Here is a 26,128-nt window from a genome sequence, read left to right as displayed (position 1 = left end):
GATATTAAAAGGATAAAAAGGAAATATTATTGAAAACTTTAGTCCATTAAATTCCACAATTCGGATGAAATGAACAGATTCCTAGAAAGGCAAAATTCCTAGAAAGATTCCTAATCTTTCTAACAATCCTATATATATTAAGGAAATTGAATTCCTACTTTAAAACATTGTTTTAGGGGCGCCTGGGTGGCACAGCAGTTAAGCGTCTGCCTTCGGCTCAGGGCGTGATCCTGGCGTTATGGGATCGAGCCCCACATCAGGCTCCTCTGCTATGAGCCTGCTTCTTCCTCTCCCACTCCCCCTGCTTGTGTTCCTTCTCTCGCTGGCTGTCTCTATCCTGTCGAATAAATAAATAAAATCTTTAAAAAAAATTAAAAAAATTAAAATAAAATAAAATAAAATAAAACATTGTTTTAAAGGAAATTCAAGTTCCAAATAGCTTCATGGTAAACTTTATTAAATATTTAAGAGCAATTTAATATAATATTTAGTAAACTCTTTCATAAAATACAGAAGAAAGGAACACTTCTGCAATGATTTTATGAGACCAGCTTATTCTGATACCAGAAACAAAGATATTGTAAGAAAAGAAAACTAACTATAGGCCAAGATATCCTGTGAAGAATAGATTTTTTAAATTATTTTTTTAATTAAAGTTTATCCAGCAATATATATAAAAGCCAATAAACTGCAGCACCTGGGTGGTTCAGTTGGTCCCAACTCTTTTTTTTTTTTCTTTAAGATTTATCTACCAATTGAGAGAGAGAGAGAGAGAGCAAGCATGAGTCGGGGAGAGGCAGAAGGAGAGGCTCCCCAAGCCGGCTCCCTGCTGAGGGTGGACCAGACACACCTGATCTCATGACCCTGAGACCATGACCCAGGCGAAAGCAAGAGTCCCACACTTAAGCAACTGAGCCACCCAGGCGCCTCAAGTTTCCAACTCTTGATTTAGGCTCAGGTCATGGTCTCAGGGTTGTGGGATGGAGCCCTGCATCAGCTCCATGCTCAGAGGGGCATCTGCTTGAGATTCTTTCTCCCTCTCCCTCTGCCCCTCCCCACATTTGCGCTCTCTCTCTCGTTCTCTATCTGTCTCAAATAAACAAATCTTTAAAAATAAATAAGTAAGTAAATAAATAAATAAATAAACAAGCCAATAAATTATGACCAAGTTGATGTTTTCCCAGGAATGCAAAGTTGGGTTAACATTCAAAATTTAATCATTATAATTTATCATATTAGCAGAATAAAGGAGAAAAGGCAGATGATCACTTGCTTAGATGCATAAAATGTTTTACCAAATTCAACACCCGTTCATGATAACTCTCAACACATTAGGAACAGAAGAGAATGTCCTTAGCTTAATTTTGAAAAAGCATCTGTGAATCACACTGAATGAGGAAAGGTTGAACGCCCTAAAGTCTTAACTGGGAACAAAACAAGGAGGTCCACCATCACTACTGCTATTCAACATTGTACTAGAGGTCCTAGCTAATGAGAGAAACGAAAATAAATAAATAAGAAGAAAAACGAACAAACAAGCGTACAGTTAAGAAAAGAAGTAAAACTTTACTCACAGATGACATCATTATGTATGTAGAAAATTCTAAGAAATCCATTTAAAAGAAGCTACCATAACTGACAAGTAAGTCTAACATGTTTCTAGGATACAAAGCCAGCACACAAAAATCAATTTTATGTCTATATGCAAGTAACAAAAAATTGGAAAGTGAAATACAAAAAAAAAAAAAATCTACCTAAAGTATCATCTGAAATCCTGAAATACTTAGAGATAAATGTATCAAAATATATGCAAAACCTATAAAATAAAAATCATAAAACACTGCTAAGAGAAATGGAAGGAGCTCTAAATAAATGGAAGATACACCTATACTAACCTGTAGATTCAATGTAATCTGAATTAAAACCCAAAAAGTCTTGTTTGTACTTAAAAAAAAAGCAATTTCAAAAGACTGGTACGGTCTAAACAATTTTGAAAAAAAAAAAACAATAAATACAGAAGCCTATACTACATCATTTCAGACAGTAACTAAAGTGTGTGGTGTGGGCATAAACATAAACAAAATTTTCTAGAACAGAAAATTCTGAAATAGATTCACACGTTTATAGTCAACTGAATTTTGGCAATGTGTCAAAGTCCTTCACTTGGGAAAATAATAACCAGTTCAGTATCGCTGCTGGAACGACTAGATATAAATACGGGGGAATATACCTTGACTCTGACATTAATATACCTCACACCACATATAAAAATTAACTTTAGGGGTGCCTGGGTGGTACAGTCATTGGGCGTCTGCCTTCGGCTCAGGGCGTGATCCCGGTGATATGGGATCGAGCCCCACATCAGGCTCCTCCGCTATGAGCCTGCTTCTTCCTCTCCCACTCCCCCTGCTTGTGTTCCCTCTCTCGCTGGCTGTCTCTATCTCTGTCGAATAAATAAATAAAATCTTTAAAAAAAAATTAACTTTAAATGGATCATAGACTTCTATAGATAATTTAAAGCTTTAAAACTTCTAGGGGGAAAAAAGATAAAGAAGAAAAGATCTTTATGACCCTAAGATGGGCAATGATTTAAGAAAAAGGAAAATCAGACTTAATCAAAATTTAAAACTTCCACTCATTAAAAATAAAAATGCAAACAGACCAGGATAAAATGTTTACATTATATACATCTGACAAGTCCAGAATTTTTTAAACTTACAAAATAATAAGGCAAATAATAAAATTGGCTAAATACTTGAGCAGACACTTCACAGAAGATATGTAAATGACCCAAAGTACATGAAAAGATGAACATTATTAATCATGAGGAAAATACAAATAAAACCACAATGAGATACTACTCCACATACACTAAAATGACAAAAAATAAGCCCCCCAATACCGGGGCTCCTGGCTGGCTCAGTCAGTAGAGAATGTGACTCTTGATCTCGGGGTTGTGAGTTCAAGCCCCACGTTGGGTGTAGAGATTATTTAAAAAAAAAAAAAAGACTAACAATACCATGTGTGGGTGAGGCTATGGAGCAACTGGAACTCTCGTGCATTGCTCACGGGAATGTAAAATAGCACACATGCTTTAGAGACCATTTGGCAGTTTGCAAAAACTTAAATCTATATTTACCATATGATCCAGCAGTTCTATTCTTAGCTACTCGTCTAAGAAATATATGTCTACAAAGGATACTTTTGTTCATAGAAACTTTATTCGTACAAGCCAAAAACCGAAAACAACCCAAATGCCCATCGACAGGTAAATGGATAGCAAGTTGTGGTATATTTATGCAACAGAATACTGCTCGGAAACAAAAAGAGCTACTGACACGCAGAGAAACATGGCTGAATCGCAGAAACCATATGCTAAGCAAAAGCAGCCAGAAACAAGAATACCTACCATATTGTTCCATTCATTTAACATTCCTGAATAGGATAACGAACCTCAAACGACAGAAAGCCCCTGTGGCCTGGAGCTAGGGTGCGGGGCATTGAGTGTAAAAGGCATGAAGGCATTAGGGAGGATGATAAAAATGCTCTGTATCTTGATTGTGATGGTTACATGTGTATACATAGTGCTAAAACATTAAATGGTACACTTAAAATGAGTGCATCTCATTATAGGTAAATTAAATCTCAACAAAGTTGTTTTTAAAAAAATGAAGAGTCAGATGCAAGGACAAGAATACTTTCAGATTAATTCCCATTTCTCATGTGGTATGGGTCTCCCAAAAGACAGTGGGCTGAATGTGCTGATAAGCCCGTGTTCTGAGCTGGAAGTTTCCCGTTAGTGACATCAACTGTCACAAGCAAGGCCTGAGATATGTCCTTGAGAGCCTTTTAAATGGGTCTCAGGTCTTGGTGGCTATGAAAGTTGGAAGGATGGCAGCTCCTGCCTTCCGGTCCCAGGGGACAAAGATGGCCTTCTGATTTAAGGACCAGGTAATGGCCTTGTCAGCATAACCAATGTGTTCTCCCAGTGGCTGCAGCCAAGGGAGACTTGCTCTTTGGCCCCTAGCAGAGAGCAGACCTTCGCTGAGTTTGATAGGGCTGCACCGGGAAAGCTGGCAAACGGCATACAGGGACACCAGAGGCCTTATATATTATTGTTGCCACATAATTCTAGCACTTGTCAACATTTAGTAATCCCCTATAACTCAGGCATGCTTCTGAAATGGTGAACAGTTGTTTGCTGGAGCCAATAGAGGTCTAGCAATAACAAAACTAATTATTAAGACCAAAAAAAGAAAAAGAAGAAGAAAATAGTGACTAAATAATTGTCCCTGCAGTTTTTCTACCTACTTGTTATTAAGAAGCAAGTCGTTCAGCTGACCTGCACTAAGGGGTTATGGCATGCTTTCAGAGAAGACACATCCAGAAAGGAATTTTTTCCTGAATGTTTTCCATCTAAATTTATCAGGGATAATAAGAAGTAGGCCAGGAAGAAATAAACCAAACCAAGAAGCTAAAGAATTTCGTAGAATTTTGCTGTGTGCTTACCTTTCTCATCAAGGGACGACGCTCAGATCAGAATATTGTGAAACAAGGAATGGGAATGTGGGTTTGTTTGGGGGAAATGAGAGGAACCATCGACTCCAAATTTAAGACTCAGGAGGTTTAGGAGCTAGAAGGGACCCTCGGGTCATGCAGCTCTGATGTTCCCCACACTCAGGAATGAGGTGGTAATGCCCATGGAGATGAAGACTCAAAGGCAAACATGGCTCAGCTTCTAAGATAATTCTGTGCACTTAGAAGGTTTCCTACACACACACATTATTATATATTAAAACAAACACAGATATACTATTGGGTCAAGTGAGCAATTTGCCAGAATTTTTTAAAGAGGTCTTGTCAAAAAACTTTACCATTTACAGTGGCTGCTCCAAACCCACAGGCCTTCTCTCCCCTCTGCCACCAGATGTGCCCAGCGCAATGTCAGAGAAGCAAGGAATGAACCACCTCCTCACCAAGTCTGTGATGATGGACAGAGGGACTCAGGAAATGAAGGGACTTGTCCATCCATACTGGGTCTGTGGGCACAGCCAGAGCTCAGTTACCCCTTCCTCCTCTTCCAGGGCTCTTCCTTTGACCTACAACCTGGAGAGGGGAGCCTGCACAACCCCATTGGCTCCAGTCTGGCCTTTGAGATAAAAACAGATTCCCTGGGTGCCTGGGTGGCTCAGTCAGTGTGTCTGCCTTCGATTCAGGTCATGATCCCAGGGTCCTAGGATCGAGCCCCACATCAGGCTCCCTGCTTGGCAGGGAGTCTGCTTCTCCCTCTACCCTTCCCCCCCTGCTCATGAAATCTCTCTCTCTCTCTCTGTCGCTCTCCCTCTCCCTCTCTCTAATAAATAAAAATCTTTAAAATAAAAATAAATTAAAAAAAAAAAAACAGATTCTCTAGTTGCTCTTTCTCTGGAGAAACCAGCCCCTGGGTGATGGTGCCTGGTCTTTCTTTAGGAGCCAGGTCACATCCCTTCCCACCCTGTCTCCACCTTCCTGCAACACTCTCCCCCTAAAACAGAGCTGTGTACTCATCTATCTCTGTGGGTGGTGTTTACGAGAGCGCATTCCTTCATTCATTCCTTCACTTTTATCCTGTGCGTGTTGATGGAAATACAGAGTTAAGTAATCGAGCCATTGCCTCTCCTCTCAGGGACGTTACAGTCTAGTCCAGCAGGAAGGTAGGGAGAATGCTGTCCATTCACTGGACGCTCAGTGTGCCTTCTCCATCCTGGTTCTCACCCCAGGAGGAGTTTTAATGACAAAGAAAATGATTTGTTCTGGGGCTCCTGGGTGGCACAGCGGTTAAGCGTCTGCCTTCAGCTCAGGGCGTGATCCTGGCGTTATGGGATCGAGCCCCACATCAGGCTCCTCCGCTATGAGCTTGCTTCTTCCTCTCCCACTCCCCCTGCTTGTGTTCCCTCTCTCGCTGGCTGTCTCTATCTCTGTCGAATAAATAAATAAAATCTTTAAAAAAAAAAAAAAAGAAAGAAAGAAAATGATTTGTTCTGTTCATGCCCAGCAGCTGAGTTTGCTCAGTCCTTGCTCCCTGATGAGTGAAAGTAACTGTTCCTTTCTGGTCCTGCCCCCACTACAATAAAAATATCCACAAAATATCCAAAAAATAAACAGTGGAACTGAAGTTCTAAGAATGAATCATTTGGGTAAATATTTGCCTGATGATGATGAAGGCTCCAGCAAACTTCAGGAGAACAAGTCCTAGTGCTAAGATGGAGACTCAGGGGCTTTGTGTATCCTAAGGACTTTTCCCCTTGTTTCTAGGTGGTATATCCTCCCCTCTACCTGCCACCTGTGTCCATGTGAAGGCAGGGTGGAGATTAAGGCCAAACACCCTGACCAGCAGTAACAGAGCATGCCCCCAGGGACTCTCAACCAAGCAGCTTCCTCTCCCTGCTCCCTCCATGAGCCACACCCCTTGGTCTGGTCTTCCTGATGCCTCCTGTTTCCCTACATCCTGTTGAAGGAGGAAGCACCACAAGCAGCCCTCCTCTCCCCCTGGACCTTGTAAGGAGAGGACCCTGGATGTCAGAGACCAACCTGCCCCCTGAAGTTGAAGAGTGGAGCACAAAGTTTGCAAATAAAACTGTTGACAGATCGATTGTGTTCCAAAGCGTCGCTCTATCTTGCCATTCACTACATCTCTCCATACTCTACTTAAAAAAAAAAAAAATGGCAACATCTTTCCCTTTTTGACTCATGATAAAATGGGATTTTCTTGTTCTGCAGCGCTGCCGAGGCAGGAGACTTAGATTCTTAAGGGCAGACTGGCCGACACCTGCTGAGTTTATAAGCAGCCATGTGATTTCTCACACAGATTCTTCTCATCCTGTGTGATTTGAAAATGTTTGATTTGTGTACAGTTCACTGCCAGGTAGTTTAATAACTTATAATTTCCCTTGAACCTTGCTACAAGTCTGTGAGAACTTTTCTTATTATACTGGGGAAGAAATTTATTTAACCAATATTTACTGAATGTCCTCCAAGTGTCATCGCTGTGCAGTGGATAGAAAGTTGAGCCACACACACCTCCCGTTTTAATACTTATAATGCTCTGTGATACAGGAGCCTCACCACCCCCATCCTATCTTATATACATGATATTAATAAATGTTGATGGCTGTTCTGTCCTCTGCTCTACCTGGAGAGAGCAAGGGAAGATCTAATAAAGCGATATTCTAGCAGAAACTTGAAGGAAGACAATTTACCAAGTAAGACCTTTGAGGAAAAGAGAGGAGGGCGTTCTCCAAGAGGCAACAGGGAATGCAAAGAGCTGGCAGCATTAATATGCATTATAGCATGTTTACGGAACTTCACAGTGGGGAGGCAGTAAAGTGACTTCTCCAAGGTCCTGCAGCATCAAGGTTGGGGATCAAGGTCAGCTCCTTTCCACCATATCTTTCTCCCCACTTGTAAGCGGCCAGGCTCTCCCTAACACACTGAGCTTCCCGAATGGAATTCTGCCTGACCAGCTGCCCTCTCAATGGGTGCTCACAGCAAACCCCCTCTGTTATTCGCGATTTCAAGCTGCATCTCTTCGGACAAGCTATCTCAATACACTGGCAAATTGCAATAGCTATGATCATAGGAATAACATCACAAGAATAATCAAATGCTATTGAAACAAAAATGCACCAATTTAGGCCAGGCTTCAGCCCCTGTAATGTGCATTTAAGTTTATGCACATTTATGATTTATGATAAAGATGATGCCCTTTATTATTCCCTGGAAGCTGTGATAGACTGCCCCCTTTGCAATCTGATTTTGTTTGGCAATTTATTTCCCCTTCCCCCACCCTCAGTTTTGAAAGGGAGGGAAAACAACCCACTTGCTACCTCTGAGCCTCTGTGTGCTAAGGCAAGGCTAAAGTCAGGATGAACTACTAATTGATAATTCCCTTCAATCTACTTTTCACTGGCCAGGACCAGATTGGGTTTGTGTAAATAACCTTCCTGCAGCAATCAGTTCAGCAAGTTGGTCCCTTTATCCTTTCCCTGAGGCTGCCTGGATACCACATTCTCCTGCCCCATGTCTGCTGGTGTCATTCGGGCTGCTCTGGACATTTTCAGACTCTTGAAAGCAGACAGTGTCTGCCACTGACTTTCTCTACAGAAAGAAGCTGTCTGGTTGCTTGGAAGTGGGGGCAGAAGACTTTTTTGAAGCTTGCATATCAAGGACATTGGGTTGACTTCACTTGTGTGCTTACTTGACATAGCTGGGGCAGAGGGGATGCCAGGTATAGTTTGATTTGCTCTCCCCGCTCAGTACCACCCACAGGGGACCACACATTGGGAAGGTTGCTTTGCTCTTCCACACCTATTTTAAATTCCATATTTCCCAGCAGCATTTTCTTCCAGGAGTCCAGGAAGTATTTTATTGACAACCAGGTACATAGCCATAGGAGAGGGAGGCACACAGAACTGCAAATCCCATCTCTCCATCTCCACAGTTACCCTGGTGCTCTTCACCTCTCTGAGTGCTTATTACAGCCTCTAGGTACTAGGACTCCTCAGGTTTGCGTATCTTTTCTCTATTCCATGTTAAGCTCTTAGAGGAGAGGGATTGGCATAGTTATCTCTGCCTCCCCCATGTACAACAGAGGTTCAATAAAACCTAGGTAGCTTGTCAAAGGCAGAAACAGGTCAGTGGTATCTCAGTAAATCTGGGGGGAGAGGCAAATACCAGATGAATAAGAAGATTGATTGTATTCAGGCTGTTGCAATAAAAAGAGCACCCCAGATCCAAAGATCGGGATGTCTCCACGGGCTGATTTTTGCCTTAAACTTCTAGGGGAGCAGAAGGAGAGTAAATAAGTTGCAAGTGAGGTGATTTACAGTTGGGGTTGTTTTGCAAGCAGGACAAGTCTCAGTCAGTTTTCAGACCAGAAAATGTTTTCCTCTACGGTTAGCTAGTTTCAGGGGGGACAAACAGTTCTAATCTCAGCTAATCAATCATGAGACAAAGAACGGGAAGTTGGAGAGGCTGTGTCCAGCCTTGTCAGTAGGATCAGACAAAAGGGAGAAGGGCTGTGTTTGGCCTAGTCCCAGCTAAATAAGGGAGCCACCCCATGTCTTACGTGAGTCATAAGAAAGTGGACTTTGAGTCTTATCTAAGTCATGTGGGGAAGGGTAGTTCTTTGTGATAAACTGTTTATTGGAACACAAAAGGTTAGGAGATTTCTTAACTGTCTCTGTTTTCCAGGAGCAATAGTCTCAGGTAAAGTTTAATATTGTGAAACTGAATAAGCAAATATGCTATACACACACACACACACACACACACACACACACACACACACCCAGAATACTTTGTAGAGAACATACACATATTATATACATATACATATATATCTTCAATATATCAAGCTATATTGGCCAGTGGTCTCTTCAGGAAAGATTATTCCTGCTTTCTCTTCCTGCCTCTTCTATTTGTGACCTACTCAAATGAAGAACCAGAGAGAGGGGACACCTGGGTGGCTCAGTCGGTTACTAACCATCTGCCTTCAGCTCAGGTCATGATCCCAGGGTCCTGGGATCGAGTCCCACATTGGGCTCATTGCTCAGTAGGGAGCCTGCTTCTCCCCCTGCTTGTGCTCTCTCTCTCTCTGACAAAGAAATAAATAAAATCTTTAAAAAAAGGGGCGCCTGGGTGGCACAGTGGTTAAGCATCTGCCTTTGGTTCAGGGCGTGATCCCAGAATTCTGGGTTCGAGCCCCACATCAGGCTCCTCCACTAAGAGCCTGCTTCTTCCTCTCCTACTCCCCCTGCTTGTGTTTCCTATCTCGCTGGCTGTCTCTCTCTGTCAAATAAATAAATAAAATCTTTATAAAAAAAAAATGTTGAAAAAAAAAAAAGAACTAGAGAGAGAAGACAAAGTCCAAAGGAAAGAATTGCCTTTGAGGTTATTGGATTCTAAAACTTGCAGGATAAATATCACACCAGCAACTGAAGGTGTGAGAAGCAGTGAAAACAAAGAGTGTTTCTGCACGTGTATTGAGTGTTGACAGTAGTCAAGGGGGCTGTGATCTGAAGAGCTGTAGTCAGGAAATCATGAAGGTTTGGCATGATCTTTGTAGACCCCATGGTGGTCCATTACTGGCCATCACCACAGTTTGTGGAGCTGAAACTCCGTGTCCATATTATTCTGCAACCAACCATCTATACCTGAGGCTCACTGGGTCAGGGCCTACAAGGAAAGAGTGATGCCTGCTCAGGAACTGGCTACACATTCCTTTCTCCCTGCACATTTCTTGCTCAGGGCATGGAGCTAGTGCCCATGTGTTTCTAGTGCAGACTGGAGAGGAGAGAGGAGGCATTAGCCACAAAGAAAAGAGCTGTAAAGTGAGGAAGTTCTTTGAAAACCAAGCTTTGTTTGAAGTTCCTCCTCTTTTTCAAGTCTCAATTTGTTCATCCCTAACAAACAGTAGATGAGCAGCTCTGGATATAATTATTTAAAAGAAAAAAAAAAGAGAGGCACCTGGGCGGCTCAGTTAAGCATTGGCCTTCAGCTCAGGTCATGATCCTGGGGTCCTGGGATTGAGCCCTGAGTTGCATCAGGCTCCCTGCTCAGTGGGGAGTCTGCTTCTTTCTCTTCCACTTGTGTGTGCTCTCTCTCTCAAATAATAAATAAAATCTTCAAAAAAAAAAAAAGATACGCCTGTATGTACAGAAATTCTTGTAGTATTTGGTGGGGTGCCACGCTCTAATACCCTATTACCTATTTTAGTCTTTGGCATATAGTAGGTACTCAATTAATGGTTATTAATTGACTAAATTGCCTTTCAATGGTATATCTCATTAGGGGATATAGCCATACATCCCAACATTCTGTGTGGCTTGTCAAAACACAGCAAGATTTATTGGTTTCTGGGATTTTTAAGAAACTGCCCTTGTCATTAGAGCGGCAGGTGAAAGACTTTACCCCCAGACCCAGGGGATGCAGGCCACCTTGCTCAAAGACAGCACTAATTCTTGTGCTGTGCTAGTTCTTGGTCAAAAGGAAGAAGTTTTCTTCCACTTGCCTGATGAAGGTTGACCTTTCGTTCACAGAGAAGGAAGCTTTTCACACTACGATTCATTTTGCCCTTGGAGGCCAGGGTCCTCCTCCTCCTCCCAGCCCTTGTCACCATTCGATGGAGCTGAACAAAGCGGAGGCATAAGATTCACGTGGAATCAGGGCATGGTCAACTTGGGGAACGGCCATAAGGTGCCCAGGTGTGTGCCAAGAGCTAAATCCAAGTTCCCTACTCTAGGAGCAGGTGTGAAAGTGCACGGCCCCTGGGGACAGTGTAATGGGCACCCTCAAAGCTTGCCCCAGAGAGGGGTTTGGGGTTGGGAAGTGCCAGGGCACTTTTCTCCTGTGACAGGGAGTGCTGACTCACAGGGAAATCAGAACTGAGTTGGAAAGCAAAGCTCAGAGCTGAAGCCTCTTTCCTACATGGCCTGGTCCTCCCAAGGTGAAGCTTTCGGAAGATGCCAAGGCCAGGCTGTGTATCTCCACCAGCTGGTCTCACTGAGCTGAGGATCATTTGGGAAACTACACTAGCTTGCTTTGCTGTTTGACCTAGTGGTACCACCAAGTTTCTAACATTCTCAGACTAATTTAGAAAGGTTTGTTTTGTTTTTTTAATTTTTTACTCTCATGCGGTCTGAGCAGATTAACCCACTGGGTACCAGCATGTTCTTGAAGCTCAGTTGTGGGAATTTCTCTACCTCCTTGATGCAGGGCTTCTCCCTTTAGTATTCTTGGAGGTTTTCTAACCCCCCAACCACCAGTTCTCTGATTCTCCGGACACCAACTGGCTACCTAATAATTCAATTCAATTCTGATACTCAACTACCCAGAGTTAGTGCAGACCCCAGAGATTTAGGGCTCGGTCCCACAAAATTGCCCCCAATCACTTCAGATGCCAGCCGCAAGTCCTGGGCCTCCTGTACTTCTGACCAACAGGTAGTAAGTCAGGGGCCCCCACAATCTCTTCTTCAGGGTTGATAATTTGCTACGTCAACTCACAGAATTCAGGAAAGCACTTTGCTTATTATGAGCACTTTCTTATAAAGGGTACAACTCAGGAACGACCAAGTGGAAAAGACACACAGGCCAAGATGCATAAAGAAAAGGGTTCACTGGACTCCCCTGCTTTCTTCAGGTATGCCAGCCTCCAACACCTTGATGTGTTTGTTTACCAACCCAGAAGCTCTCTGAGCCCCATTATTTAGGGGTTCTTAAGGAGGTTTCATTTCATAGGCATGATTGACTGAATCACTGGCCATTGGTGATTAATTCAATATCTGGCCCCCATCCCTCCCCGAAGGTTGAGAGGTTAGGGCTGAAAGTTCCAAGTTCCTGATCAAGGCTTGGCTTTTCTGGACCAAGCCCCCATCCTGAAGCTATCTAGGGGTCCAGAAAGAGTCACCTCTTTAGAACAAAAGAGCCTTCTATCACCCTCATCACTCAAGAAATTCTAAGGTTTTTAGGAGCTCTGTGCCCAAAGCCAGAGACAACAGCAGCTCTCTAAATCAAGTATTTCCTACCCCTTGTTTCAATCAGTTCATAAACAATCAGATACCACATTTTGAGTGTGTATACTGAGAGGGAAGCACAAAAAAGATAGGAAAGACAGAGGCACTTCCACGGGGAGGCTTATAGAATGTCACCAGTAATTACTATATCAATTAAAAGAATTATCCAAGGCAATGTCTTATCAAGTGCTGAGGTGGGCATTTTTCCAGTTTCCGGCCCAGCTAACACTGCCCCCCATTGCCGTATCAGGGAAACTGACCCCACTCACAATGCCCACTCTTGTTTGGGTCACAGTTGATTGAACCACAGTGGTGTCCAGTGAACACTAAAACGGGCTAATAAGTGTCCCTTCCAGTGTGCCTGGGGGGCTCAGTCAGTTAAGCATCCAACTCTTGATCTCACAGGTCTTTTTTTTTTTCTTAAGATTTTATTTATTTATTTGACAGAGAGAGACAGCAAGAGAGGGAACACGAGCAAGCAGAGTGTGAGAGTGAGAAGCAGGCTTCCCACCGAGCAGGGAGCCTGATGCAGGGCTCCATCCCTGGACCCTGGGATCATGACCTGAGCCAAAGGCAGATGCTTAATGGCTGAGCCACCCAGGTGCCCTGATCTTTTTTTTTTTTTTTTTTTAAGATTTATTATTTATTTGAGAAAGAGAAAGAGCAGAGGGAGGGGCAGAGGGAGAAGGAGGGACAGAATCTCAAGCAGACAACCCACAGCACAGAGCCAGACATGGGGCTCGATCTCACAACTCTGAGATCATGACCTGAGCTGAAAGCTGAAATCAAGAGTTGGACGTTCAACTGACTGAGCCACCTAGGCGCTCCAGTCTCAGCTTAAGTCTTGATTCCAGGGTTGTGAGTTCAAGCCCCATGTTGGATTCCATGCTGGGCATGGAGCCTACTTAAAAAAAAAAAAAAAAAAAAAGTCCCTCCCACAACATTGACATTTCTATGTGTCTCTTTAAACACTTGAACTAAAAGGACATGTAAGAGCAGAGGGATGCTGACCAAGTAACGGACATGAAATAACACAGAAAACCTTTTATATAGAAATAATGAAGCAAAACACAGAGAGAACCTGAGACCCACAAGAGAGAGTAGGAGCCTTGCTTCCTGAAGGCTTCCAAATCCTGGATCAAGTCCCTCATAAGGCCCAGCTACATGGCCTGCCCCTTAGTTTCAGGAGATACTTTTGTGTCCTTCTGGTACATTCTTTTCACATGCCTAAGGTTGGAGTGGTGTTTGCTACTTTTGACCAAAGGAGATTGACTAAGACAGGGGCTCACCTACATGGTCTAGGCCCTGATTGCAGTAGGAATTCAAAGAAAGGAAAGGTCTACACAGCCTGGAGCAGCCAGAGAAGATGTCACAGAGATGAGGGTTCAAGTTGGGCCTTAAGAAATTAGAAATATTTGGAGTCCTCTCCAAATATTTCCTGCAGAGCAGGAAAGAGAGTCACAGATGGTGAGAGTAGCCGGAGAAGAGGCAAAGGGACAGGAATGGACATACGGAGGGGAGACCATGGGGCCAACCCGATTAACAAGATGTCTTTATGTTATGAAGCTATGGCAGGTAAGAGCAGGAGCATCAGAAATGCCCATTTTGAGGAAAGTCATGGTTGTTGCCCCTTATAATGCTGACCTGAAATATCAAGAATACAACATGAGAGCCTTAACTTTCCATTGCCTTTCCATTACCCCTTCTACAAAATGCTGTGACTGAACAAGGCAGTGAGTTGTGAACAAAAGCACATAAACTTTGGGACCAGCCACACTGGGACCCAAACCTATCTCCATCATTTATCAGCGAGACTGAGCAAGATACTTAGATGCTCTGGCTTCAGTTTTCTCACGTGTAACTAGAGATAATAATACATATGCAGAGGCAATTTAAGGCTAAATGAAACTATGTATGTAAAGTGCCTGGTACAGTCCCTTGAAGATGTTAAAATATGTGCCATTACCCACATCCTACATCAGTATCACTGTTAATTAGGGTTGTAATACAGCACTGATTAGGAATTATGATAGTAATATTAACACTGTTGATTACTCTGTTTACTGAGCACACACTCTGCCACAAGCCCAACGTTAAATGCTGTATGTGTGTTATTTCATTCGAACCTCACAACAACCCTGAGACTGAGACAATCCAGCACAAGTTCACCCTCCAGTGAAATTATGGCCAAATGATGATCAAGTTTGGACAAATAAAAGCCTCTCCGTTGTGAAGAGGAGTTGGACACTGTCATGAAAACAAATGCTATCCCTCAAATCTAAGCTCACCAGGCTCCGAAGAATATGGCTTTGTTCTCATGAGAAGGGGGAGTCAGAGTTCAGAATTCAAAGAGAATTAACTGCCCATAAGTTGGTAATGTGAGAAGGTAAACGAATTATGGAAACAGCCCAAGCACCCATCGACTGATGAATGGATAAAGAAGTTGTGATATATATGTATACAGTGAAGTATTATTCAACCAAAAGAATTAAATCTTGCCATTTGTAATGACATGGATGGAACTAGAAAGTATTATGCTAAGCGAAAGAGGTCAACCAGAGAAAAACAAATACCATATGATTTCACTCAAGTAGAATTTAAGAAACAAAACAAATGAGCAAAGGGAGAGGCAAAACAAGAAACAGACTCTTAACTTTAGAGAACAATCTGATGGTTACCAGAGAGGAGGGGGTGGGGGATGGGTGAAATAAGTGACGGGGATTAAGGAATGTACTTGTGATGAGCTCCAGGTGATACATTAAAGTGTTGACTCACTCTATTGTACACCTGAAACTAGTATAACACCGTATGTTAACTGGAATTCGAATAAAAACTTAAAAAAATGATTAAATAAATAGATAAATAGCAGCATAGGAAGGAGACTTTGGTTCTAGATGCAGATTTGCTGTATATTAAGTTCCTTGTGTGACCCTCAAACAAGTCACTTGACCTCTCCGGACCTGAGATTCTTCCCTTGTAACAGATAATGAGTTTTGTCATACATAAGGAATGGGTCTTAAATCAGTGGTTCTAACTCCTCATTATACATTAGAATCACCTGGGGAGAATTGTTTGGGGTTGTTGTTGTTGTTGTTATTGTTGTTGTTGTTGTTTAATAGGATGTCCAGGCCCCTACCCAGGCCACTTAAATCAGAGTCTCTGGAGAATGGGTGCCAGGCATAGATGTTTTTAAAAATTCCCCCATGTGATTTTAATGTGCAGCCAAGTTAAAAACCCAACAAATTAGATGATTTTTAAAAGTTCTTCCAGATTTAAGGTTCAAAGTACCAGACACTTGAAACAACAAGATGAAGAAGTGGATATCCCATTGTGTGAACTGAAAGGGGTCAGTGAATATAGTGTGGTACAAATAAAAGTTATGGCTGCCTGGTGATTGGCGGCAACTATTTGGAAGGCTGAGCCCAATGTGGTGAAAAGATATATGAATCTGGACAAAGACAATGGGGTTGCCAATAAACCTAGACATCAGCCTCCCGGGAAACTTGCTGAATTTATTAATAAATATTTATTGAGCACTATAGGCCAATCACTGTTAGACTCTGCAGTTGAAACACAGGTAAACTGGACATGGATAGCTAGATATGAGCATAACAGAGACCCCAGCAGTGGAGACACGAATCACTTCTCTGTAGGCATCAGGAATTGCTCGTGGAGGAGGTGGTATTTGAATCGAACCTGAAGAATGGGTGGAAGCACATGCAACTCAGGGTGGGGGTGGGAAGCTCCTTGGAGGTGGGAGGACAAGGGTAAACAATGCTTCACACCTCACACTCAGCAAAACTGAACTCCATGCTTCTCCACACACAGCTCTTTCACCTCTCCATACTTTTAACCAAGGTATTCTGCCTGCCACTGCTACCGCTCCTCTTTTCACCTGGATAAGTCCTGTCCATTCTAAACAGCCAGCCGAGGGTAACTTCCTCTAGGACACCATCCCTGAGGCGCTAGTTCTGGCTCCCAGTACTTCCCGGCGCCTGCCTCCACCATGACGCTCACACACAACAGCCCTGGTCACTCTGCGAGCTCTTCGAAGGAAGGAGCGTCCTATATATTCACTCATGGTCTGGTTTCCATTGTCTATCACATGTCCCGGCTCATATAGTCTCCAGTAAGTGTTTCTTTAGTGGAACAGAGAAAACAGTCTTTTTAAAAAGATAGATTGTATCATTCTTTAGCCAAAAATTTTGTAATGGTTTCTTGTTTACTTTAAATAAAATCCAGACTCCTCACTGGGATCTATAAAGTTCTAGATGATTTGGCCCCTAAATATTTTTCTAACCTTTAATCATTTCCCACCCTTTTTCACTACGTACCTTACACGAGACTTGACAGTCTTGAGCCACATGTAAATTAACTGCCTGCCAGGACCAAACTTACCTCTTCTCAAAAGGAAAAGGATAAAATACAGATAATCATACTGTGGCATCCAGCATACAATCAAGACTTTCTAGTTACGTGAAAAAGCATGAAAATGTGACCCAAATCCAAGAGAGAAATCGGTCAATGGGAACAGATACAGAAATGAAAGGAATGGTGGGATTAGCTGAAAGGGTTTAAAATAGCCATTAGAGGAGATCAAATAACATACTAAAAAAAAGTCTCAGTTAATCTTAGAGAATGCAGGAAAGGAGGGACAAGGGAACAAAGAACATATAGCCCAAATAGAAAACAAAAAGCAAGATGGTAGACTCAAACCCAGTTAAAGGTAAATAAATTAAACACTCCAAATAAAGGGCAGAGATTGTCTGACTGGATAAAAATAAAATTGAAAATCATCACGTGAGAAATGAGAAATGTTCAGTTTGACCAATTCATCAGGTGTAAAAAGTTAAGTAATGGGTGATATGACTGGGAAGTCTGACTGAAGCCAAATTATGTTGGGTCACAGATGTCAAATCTTATACTTTAAGCACTTACGACTTCTGTGTGCAAATAAATAGTCCACCCTGTAAAGTGGAATGACCTTCTGGAAGAACAAGCATAAAGGTGACTTATTTTCCAGAATGTTCTACTTCATAAGAGAACCAAAGCTTTCTCCCATCTGAATCTTCTTCCCTTCCTCATGAGGAAACAGGGTGGCCATGGTTATGCATTTCAGCTGCTCAAGCCACCAATGCATAAAGAAGCCAGGCGATAAACAAAACGTCAACCTTTAAGCTACATACTATGATCTTTCTTTTAAAAATGAAAATGCACTTGGACACTGAAGAAAGTAATAAGTCTAATCTTCTCTTGTCATTAAATCAATAAAGAAATTAAAGAAAACATTACTCAGAACTGTGGTTCTTAGAAGATACCTTTTTTTTTATTATTATTGTCATTATTGTTATTTCATTTTTCAGTGGCCACCGAGTATAAAAGTTCCTGGAGTTAAAGGCATAGCAAGATATAGAAAAGATATTGCTTTTGCCTGAGTTTCAGGAAGCTGATATCAATCTTTTATTTCATAAACGTCAGGCTGGTTATTGCTTTAAACGCGGGCTTTGGTGCATTAAAAGTGGCCGTGACAGGAATACAAATAAGAGAACTCCCAAGGACACTAAGCAGGGGCCAGGGGAAGGACTGGCTTCCCTCCCACGCCTGGAGAATGAAATTCAGGAAACGTCAGACCAACAGCCAGACTTTGGAGATAAATCTGAGCTCAATGGACTCAGTGAATAACTCAGAGGTACTGTGTTTGCTCTTGTTTTTTCTCAACCAGAGGAGAAAGGACAAAGGATTTGACTGAGCCTCAGAAGGAGGTCTGGCTGTGGGGAGGTGGAAAAGGCCCAGACCTGCATCAGAAGATCTGGAATTTACCCCCCCCCCCCCGACTTGACCCCCCAAGTAGCGCCCCCTGAGGGCCCTCAGATCTGCACGATAACAGCATTTCCAAGCAGGCTTGCTCTAAAAGTCCTTTCTGGCTTGAAATTTTAAGGACCTAGTACATACCTACATGGAGGAATCGTTGACATTTGGAAAATACTCTTCAAAACACCAGTTGTCTCGATGCTAATCACAACTTCAAGACGAATGAAGAGTATAGTTGAGTAAATGGAGCTTTAGCGAAACTGAAGGCCGAGCAATTTTAGCTCAACAACTGATAGCTCTGGTCCTAGGTTGCAGGTCGTCTGGCTTCAGACCACGTGTTCTCAATCTTATCCCACACTGCCTTTCAACAAAGAGAATAGAATGCTTATTTAAAGGGAACATTCAGAGGTGCCTGGGTGGCTCAGGTCATGATCCCAGGGTCCTGGGATCAGCCCACTTCGGGGTCCCTGCTCAGTGCAGAGTCTGCTTCTTCCTCTGTCTCCTCCCCCCATTCGTGCTCTCTCTCTCTCTCCCAAATAAATAATGTTAATAAATAAAGGGAACATTCAAGCAAAATGGGGAAATGGTGCTTTTGAGTTCTGTAGGAAGTATTTGGATCTGGGATCAAACTGTAAAATGGGTTGGGGCCAGCCATCAGGTCAGGATTAAGAATGGAGTTTGCCTGCGTTGGGGTACATACTCTGAAGGATTGAAAACAGGTCTCAAACCGTTGTACACAGATGCCATTAATGTCCGGGGATAATAACAAGTCTTTAGGCAGGACATCTGGTTCATTTCACCATTGGCAAAACACTTAACTTCCGAAGTCCCAAGTCATCTGCCTGCTCCCTTCAGGTACCTCATGCGCAGGTCAACCGAAGGGCAATGGCACCTGCCCTGCATTCTCCCGACACCGTACCCTTGCTCACACTATTTCCTTGGTCCATAGTTGGATTCTCTGCCTTCATCTAAACATATCTCCACAACTCTGAGAAGCATCCCGATTCTTCCAGATGCAAGGGCTTCTCTCTCTTTCTCCTCTGCATACTTTACCTCTTCCCTATATTATAATTATTCCTGACCTGTCTTAGCTCCCCTTTTAAACGGTACATCCCTTTAGGCTAGAGGAATTGTCGCAGGACATACATTTAAGGATTCAAACCAATCTTATCTTGATCTTTAAGGTGCCAAGAGCCACTAATTGTCATCTCAATTTGGATATTAAACAGCCCAAACATAGTTAGTGTTCAATAATATCTGTTGAATGTTATTTCTTTACTTATTCATTTTATTTTCAAGCCACTTCCACATTAAAGCTCTCTTTAAAATTTATTTACTAGTTTATTTTAAAACTGGCATTTGGAGTAATGTCATCTAATACCAAAACAAATTTGCAAAACAGCTATGGGCTTCTGTGAGTATGTTTTTTAAGATTTTATTTGTTTATTTGTCAGAGAGAGAGAGCACAAGCAGGGGGAGCAGTAGGCAGAGGGAGGAACAGGCTCCCCACTGACGAGGACCCTGGGATCAGGACCTCAGCCGAAGGCAGACGCTTAACCCACGGAGCCACCCAGGCGCCCCTTCTATGAACATTTTTAGGGAATTTTCTTCTAGAACAAATGGAGGTGCTAAAGACCAAGACTCAAGATCTCTTTCCCATCGTTGATATCATCAGGAGAACCTTAGCCTTGCAGAATTCTCCTTGTGACCTGCTTCTAAAGCTCCCAGATGAGAACATATTGAACTGAAAGGAAATACTTTCATTTCGTTGCTTTAAACTGTTCTTCGCTTGACTACTAAAACACATACCTAATCATGGCACATATTTAAAGCCATGGAATATTTACAGTGCCCTGCCTCAGGCAAATGATACAGTGTATACTCATTCCACAGTTCAGTAAATTCTGGATACAAAGACGCAAGCTGGTGCTCTCAAGTGATCGTGTCAGCGCAAACAAACTTCCCTTAAAAAACAGTTCTTCATCTCCAGAATTTGATTTTCATTCTGAAAGATGGTATTCTCTAGATACGTCTCCGATGACATAAATAAATCCAGGCTATAGCTCTTTCCTACAGCCATCAAAGTACATTCTGCCTTGCAACTGAATCATTTCTGAACAGGTGAGGCTCTTCCTGCTGCTCCTAACAGGGTAGAGCTACCCCATAAAAGGCTACGTCTAAGTACGGATTTGCTAAATGAAATAGAAATTCTCCGTTGACTTTCCCACAGTTCGGAACAACTCCCCACCAGTGTTTTGATGTCTCTCGGGAAGTGCTGGCTACCTCAGGGAGTTGGTCATCCTGGAAAACCACACACCAGGCGATAGACATGAATCGAAGCGTGGCGCACCAGGAGCCTTTCTTTGTCAGAGCCTGAGAAACTGTTTTACTAACCTCTATACTTTACCCATCTGCCTCTTTAAATCATATCGTCTCTGCAACTTTCCCTTCTCCGGTGATCCACCACCATTATGTTTTGGGCTTTTTTTCCCCCTCTCTCACTTTGTACAAATAGTCACTAACATCAGTCCATGGGTGTTCAGTAGTTATTTGTTGACTGAATGGAAAATTATTTGTGAAACTGTTACCACGTGTGAGGTACTGTGCTAGGGGCCTAGAGACTAAACTGTGAGAACAAACAGGGCCTCTTACACTGGGGACCTCACAGTCTGGTGGGGAAGACAGACCATCAGTCAAATCATGACAAAATAAATGTTGGTTTACAGGTGCAGTAAGTGCTCCTTGAGGCAGCAGGTGCAGTGGTAAGAGGGTGTGTGGGTCGGGGGTGCTCTGAGCTGGTCAGGAAGGTCAGGGAGCACTTCCCTGAGACAACGAAGCCCTAACTGAGATCTGACTTGTGAGTGGGAGCTGACCGGTGGAGACAGAGGAGGTGAGCATTCCAGGCAGAGCTAGTGGCATGTGCAAAGGCCTGTGGGAAGGAGTCTGGAAGTTATCAGGGGCTGAAAGTCAGGTTGTAGGGCTGGAGCAAAGGGAGTCAGAAAGAGAGCGGAGACAGAAGCCTAGGGAGGGAGGACTAGGTCGAGTCACGCAGGCCCTTAGCTCCACATTCCGGGGTCCTTATTCTAAGAGCCTCAGAAGTCATTGGAAGATTTTGAGCAGAAGCTTGACATAATTGGATTCGGGTTTCAAAACCAGTGTGAAGAGCACAGATAAAAAAGGAGGAGGGGGCAGCAGAACTGCCCAGTGAGGGGAGAGATACAGTAACCAGAAGGCTAGAATTAACAATATGTTTTCATGATTGAGCTTTTACTGTATCCCACTCTCAGTGCTAAATTAACCATCTATCCCTAGAGGAATAATCTATTTGAAATCATCTCCAAGTAGATCCTTGCCAACCCAACCTCCTGCACTAACTTCCCGGCCTTCAGAGGCACTAATGGAAATGACGAGAGAAAGAGCATCCCTCTGGAGCCAGATCTTTGAAAGTCTGGTGCACCTGCTGGTGGTCATGAACCCACTGGGTTTCCGCATGAGAAGAGCTCAGAGGCCACCTGGTGTGCAGTTTCCTGGGCCACTGGGAGGCATAATGTCATTGTGCAGCCAGCTCCAAACTGCACTCCTGGCCCGATGACCATTACTGAGCAAGGACTGCAGTCACATGCCACCTCACTCTTGCAGGAACTCTGAGCATGTGACTTTAAGTCATAGGTCCATCACATTAGTTTTGTATATGAACCAATGGCCCTACTTGCTTTCCCTCTAGGGTGTTTTAGTGACAGTGATTCCTCACTAAGCCTTGAATTTTAGTACATAATAGGGGACTGTCTGATAAGCGAGGAAGCTTTTTAAATGAGAACCCTATCAACTTGTGTGCTTAATCATCTTTGGGTGTATTACAGGACTAACTTTGGGACTACTATTTATTTAGGAAGACTCCCTAAATATCAAAGACATTCTACCTAACAATCTGAACCTTCATCCTCAATTCTATCTTCCTAATGAAACTGAATAGGCTGGTCCTGGGGAGGGGGTCTCACTGTCAAATCTGCTATGTTCACAAATCCAAGCACAACTCTGCAGGGGTCCCCTTTTGGTTGAAATTCCACAAATTCCACCAATCATCAGGGTCCATATTTCTAACAATACCCCTTCTTTTGAGCTTTTCCTGATTACTGCCCCTCCAGGGGCCATGATAGCTTTCTTCTCTAAATCTTCCAAAGCTTTTAGAACACAGTTTGTCTTTTAGACCCATGCCCCCGCATACACGCTCCCTAGGTGGTAAGTTGTTTGAAGGCAGGAGCTTCAACAATGAGCGTCTACTGCAAGCTGAAGTTTTCAGGGGGTGGTCTATGTGTTGAGCTGAACTTGAACTGACACGTAGATGGTCCCTGAGAGCCCCAAACTTAATCCCAGTCCTCCCAAGGCTGTCTCAACAACATAGGAAAATACATTTCTTGTGTTTGAGCTGCTAGTTCCATCAGCGAGGCTAGGTTTTCTTATTGCCAAGATAATAATAAAGATGAATCCAAGGCTACAAAATGAGAGAATTGCAATCCCAAGTGTGTAAATGTGTGAACATCACTGAAGAGAGCAACGGGTGCATGTATGCTACTGTATACAGGGGACTTATTTATGTAAGCAGCTCTTTGCTTTCCTTACAGAACCGTATACGCCGAGGAATTGGGGCCACTCTCATCTTCGTACTCACAGAACCCAGAAGTATGCCTGGTTGCTAGTAGAAGCCCCACACATAATCGTGGAACATGATTCTGATATGCCCTGCCATCATGATCAAACTATGTTATAACAATGTTATCCTTCCCAGATGTATTTCCACGTTAAAAAGGTACCAGCAGAAAATACAGCTTAACCTGCATCTTTAATAAAGTTGGCTGTTGCTTTTTTGAACCCCAGCTATAGGACAGCCCACCCACCTCTCAGAAGGTATTCTGTTTTCCCAGCTCTATTTTGAGTTTGCCAAGACCAGGACTGGGTCTTGTGTGCATTCCTCAGTCACCTGGCACAGAAGGGAGCACACAGAAGGAATATAGTAAAGATCTGGTATTTCTGACCAATATTATGGGCACAATCTCAAAAGCTGATACGAGAGAGCAACAGTGTCTTGCCTCCGCCAATCCCAGCCATGGGAGACAATTAAAATGATCAATGAAGCAAAAGCGGAGATGATGGAAAGAGTGTGGACCCCCTTATTCATGAGTTAAGTGAAATCTTTGACATATGCTCATTTTATATGTGTATGAAAGTCGTGGCTTTATTTTTTTTTAATGTATCCCTTAACACTTTCTAGAAGTATAGGAGGATACTTACTTAAATAAGGTGGGTCAAGTGTTTTTAATTAACCCCAGACACATCTTGCTTTGGGAGGTGACTAAGTTCACTGACTGCGGTGTGCCCGGCCCCTGCAGAAGCCAGCTGGGGACAGACATTCCTCCAAGAAGGTGAAGAGCCTGACGCTCTGGAATTGCGTCCTGAGCTGGACTGAGCGCGTGTGAACTTCCGGGCACTTGGGCTCGCTGGGTCATTAGCCCCTGCTGTCCCATCAGCATGAGAAAACTGAAGCTCAGATGACTCCCAAGGTCACTCAGTCTCCCATTAGGAGATCCAGGATTTAAACCCCAGTAAGTCACTCAGCTACCACAGCCTGGGGTCTCGGTCACCGACCATGCAGTAGCCAGAAGAGGAAACAGAGACTCAGAGCTCCCGCAACTGGGACAGGAATTGTCCCTCAACCAACGACACAATAGACACCGCTGCCCCCTGCCCCAGGCCCCCATCCACCGCTAGTCAATCCTCATGCCTCCCTGCCTTCAGGTCTCTGTGCAAACTCCTCGCTCCTCCTCAGAGCCTCCCCCGTCACACACGAGGCCAAGTCCTTCCTGCCCTGCAGCCTTGGAGAACTTGCCAGCTCTCTGGGGCACTGCCTTCACCTTCTCCTTTGTGCGTGAAGTGCTGCTCTGAGAATGATCCTAGGTCATCTCACACGTGTGCGAACACACACACACACACACACACACACACACACTCCTTCCCCCAGCTCGGCTTCATGAGCCCTCACAGCAGAGACGGAGACTCGGCTGGTTTTCTTTGCGCCCCCCTCGGAGCCCACACACAGGCCCCGCACAGAGCGACATTCAGTAGCTCCCATCCTGGACATGCTGAGGGGGACCGCGTGGCTACGGGCAGCTGGCAGGAGACAAGCAGACACAGGAACGGTGGCGGGGAACCAGTTGTGAACACATGATGTCCCGACAAAATGCAGAGTAGAAAATGGAGCAGCGACTGGAGAGGTTCAGACAAAGTTCTAGAGAATCCTTCCAATTTGGGATATCGGAAAAATCAGGACAGGCTAGGAGAAGGTGAAGTTTCTCCTGGGCTTTGAAGAATGGTAGAATGGGTATGTGGGAGGGGATGCATGTTCTAAATGGAAGAAAGCCCTGAGTGAGTAACCACGGGGTGGAAACAAGGGAGAAAGGACAAATCCATTCGGTGCATCATCTGAAGGATGGAGCAGGGGAATGAGGGTGGTTAGGTGGGTGGGGTCCAGAAGGGGGGAGTCTGAACCCCAGGACTGGGATCTGAGATCTAGTCTGTGGACAACGGGGAGTCATAGGAGCTTTTAGAGCAGAGGAGTGGTGCAATCAGAAATGCGCTTTGGAAAACATTCAGCAACTATTTCCACGGGAAATGTACTGGAAAGGGAAGAGACTTGTAGCAGAGATGCTGGTCCGAATAGGCCAGAACAAGATGAACCAAGTGAACAAAATGAAACACCGGGGGGTGGGGGTCAGCAGAGGGGAAAGAGAGGGTCATGAGGGCCCCACGAGGCAGAACAAACGAGATGCCACACAGAGGGTGTCAGAGAGGACAGACGCCTGGGAAGCTGGGAACAGTGACATTTACGGGATGTTCATTAGCTACCGAGCACCGTGCTGAACACTGATGCAGACCTTAGCCCTCGGGACCCTCACACCCACCTGTGGAGTGGGCATCCCCACTTGACAGGCATGGTCCCCTGAGCAAGCGCCAGAGGAAGTGCCTAGAAAGCGCTGGAGAGCAAGGCGGAGACTATGGGGAGTCCGGGGTGACGGGGAGGAGGTTCCCAGAAGGGAGCACTACTCACTGAGCACGCGCTCTGCACCTGGAGCCACGCCAAGCTCTTTTTTAAACTACGTGTTTTATTTTAATTCCAGTATAGTTAACGTACAGTGGCCTGTTAGGTTCGGGTGTACAGCATAGCGATTCAACAGTTCTACACGTTACTCAGTGCTCGTCCCGCGAACTGTCCTCTTAATCCCCATCACCTCCTTCTCCCATCCCCCCACTGTCCTCCCCTCTCGTAACCTTCCCTGTGTTCTCTCTGGGCAAGAGTCTGCTTCTTGGTTTGTCTTTCTCTTTGTCTCCCCTTTGCGAATTTGTCGTCTCTTATATTGCACAAATGAGTGAGGTCGTACGGTATCTGTCCTTCTCTGACTGATTTCACTTCGCGCTGTACTCTTTAGCCCCAGCCATGTCATTGCAAATGGCAAGATCTCATTTCTTTCTTGGCTGAATAATACGCCATTGCGTGTGTGTATTATACACACACCACATCTTCCTTATCCATTTATCAACTGCTGGACACTTGGGCTACTTCCATAATTTGGCTGGTTTTGTTCTTTTGTTGATACATTTTGTCCCTGTTTAGCAAATTCAGCCTCTAAATTCTATTGTCTTGAAATCTGGCTGGGGCCGGAAATCTCCAAATGTGGGCCCTGCTGCTGTGAGTGAGCCAGGCTCCTGGGCCG

The sequence above is a fragment of the Ursus americanus genome, chromosome 6, assembly GCF_024610735.1.
Source record: "Ursus americanus isolate L20-20 chromosome 6, mUrsAme1.1.p, whole genome shotgun sequence".
Classification (NCBI taxonomy): Eukaryota; Metazoa; Chordata; class Mammalia; order Carnivora; family Ursidae; genus Ursus; species Ursus americanus.
The sequence above is the reverse complement of the archived record's forward strand: the minus strand, read 5'-3'. Positions refer to the sequence as shown.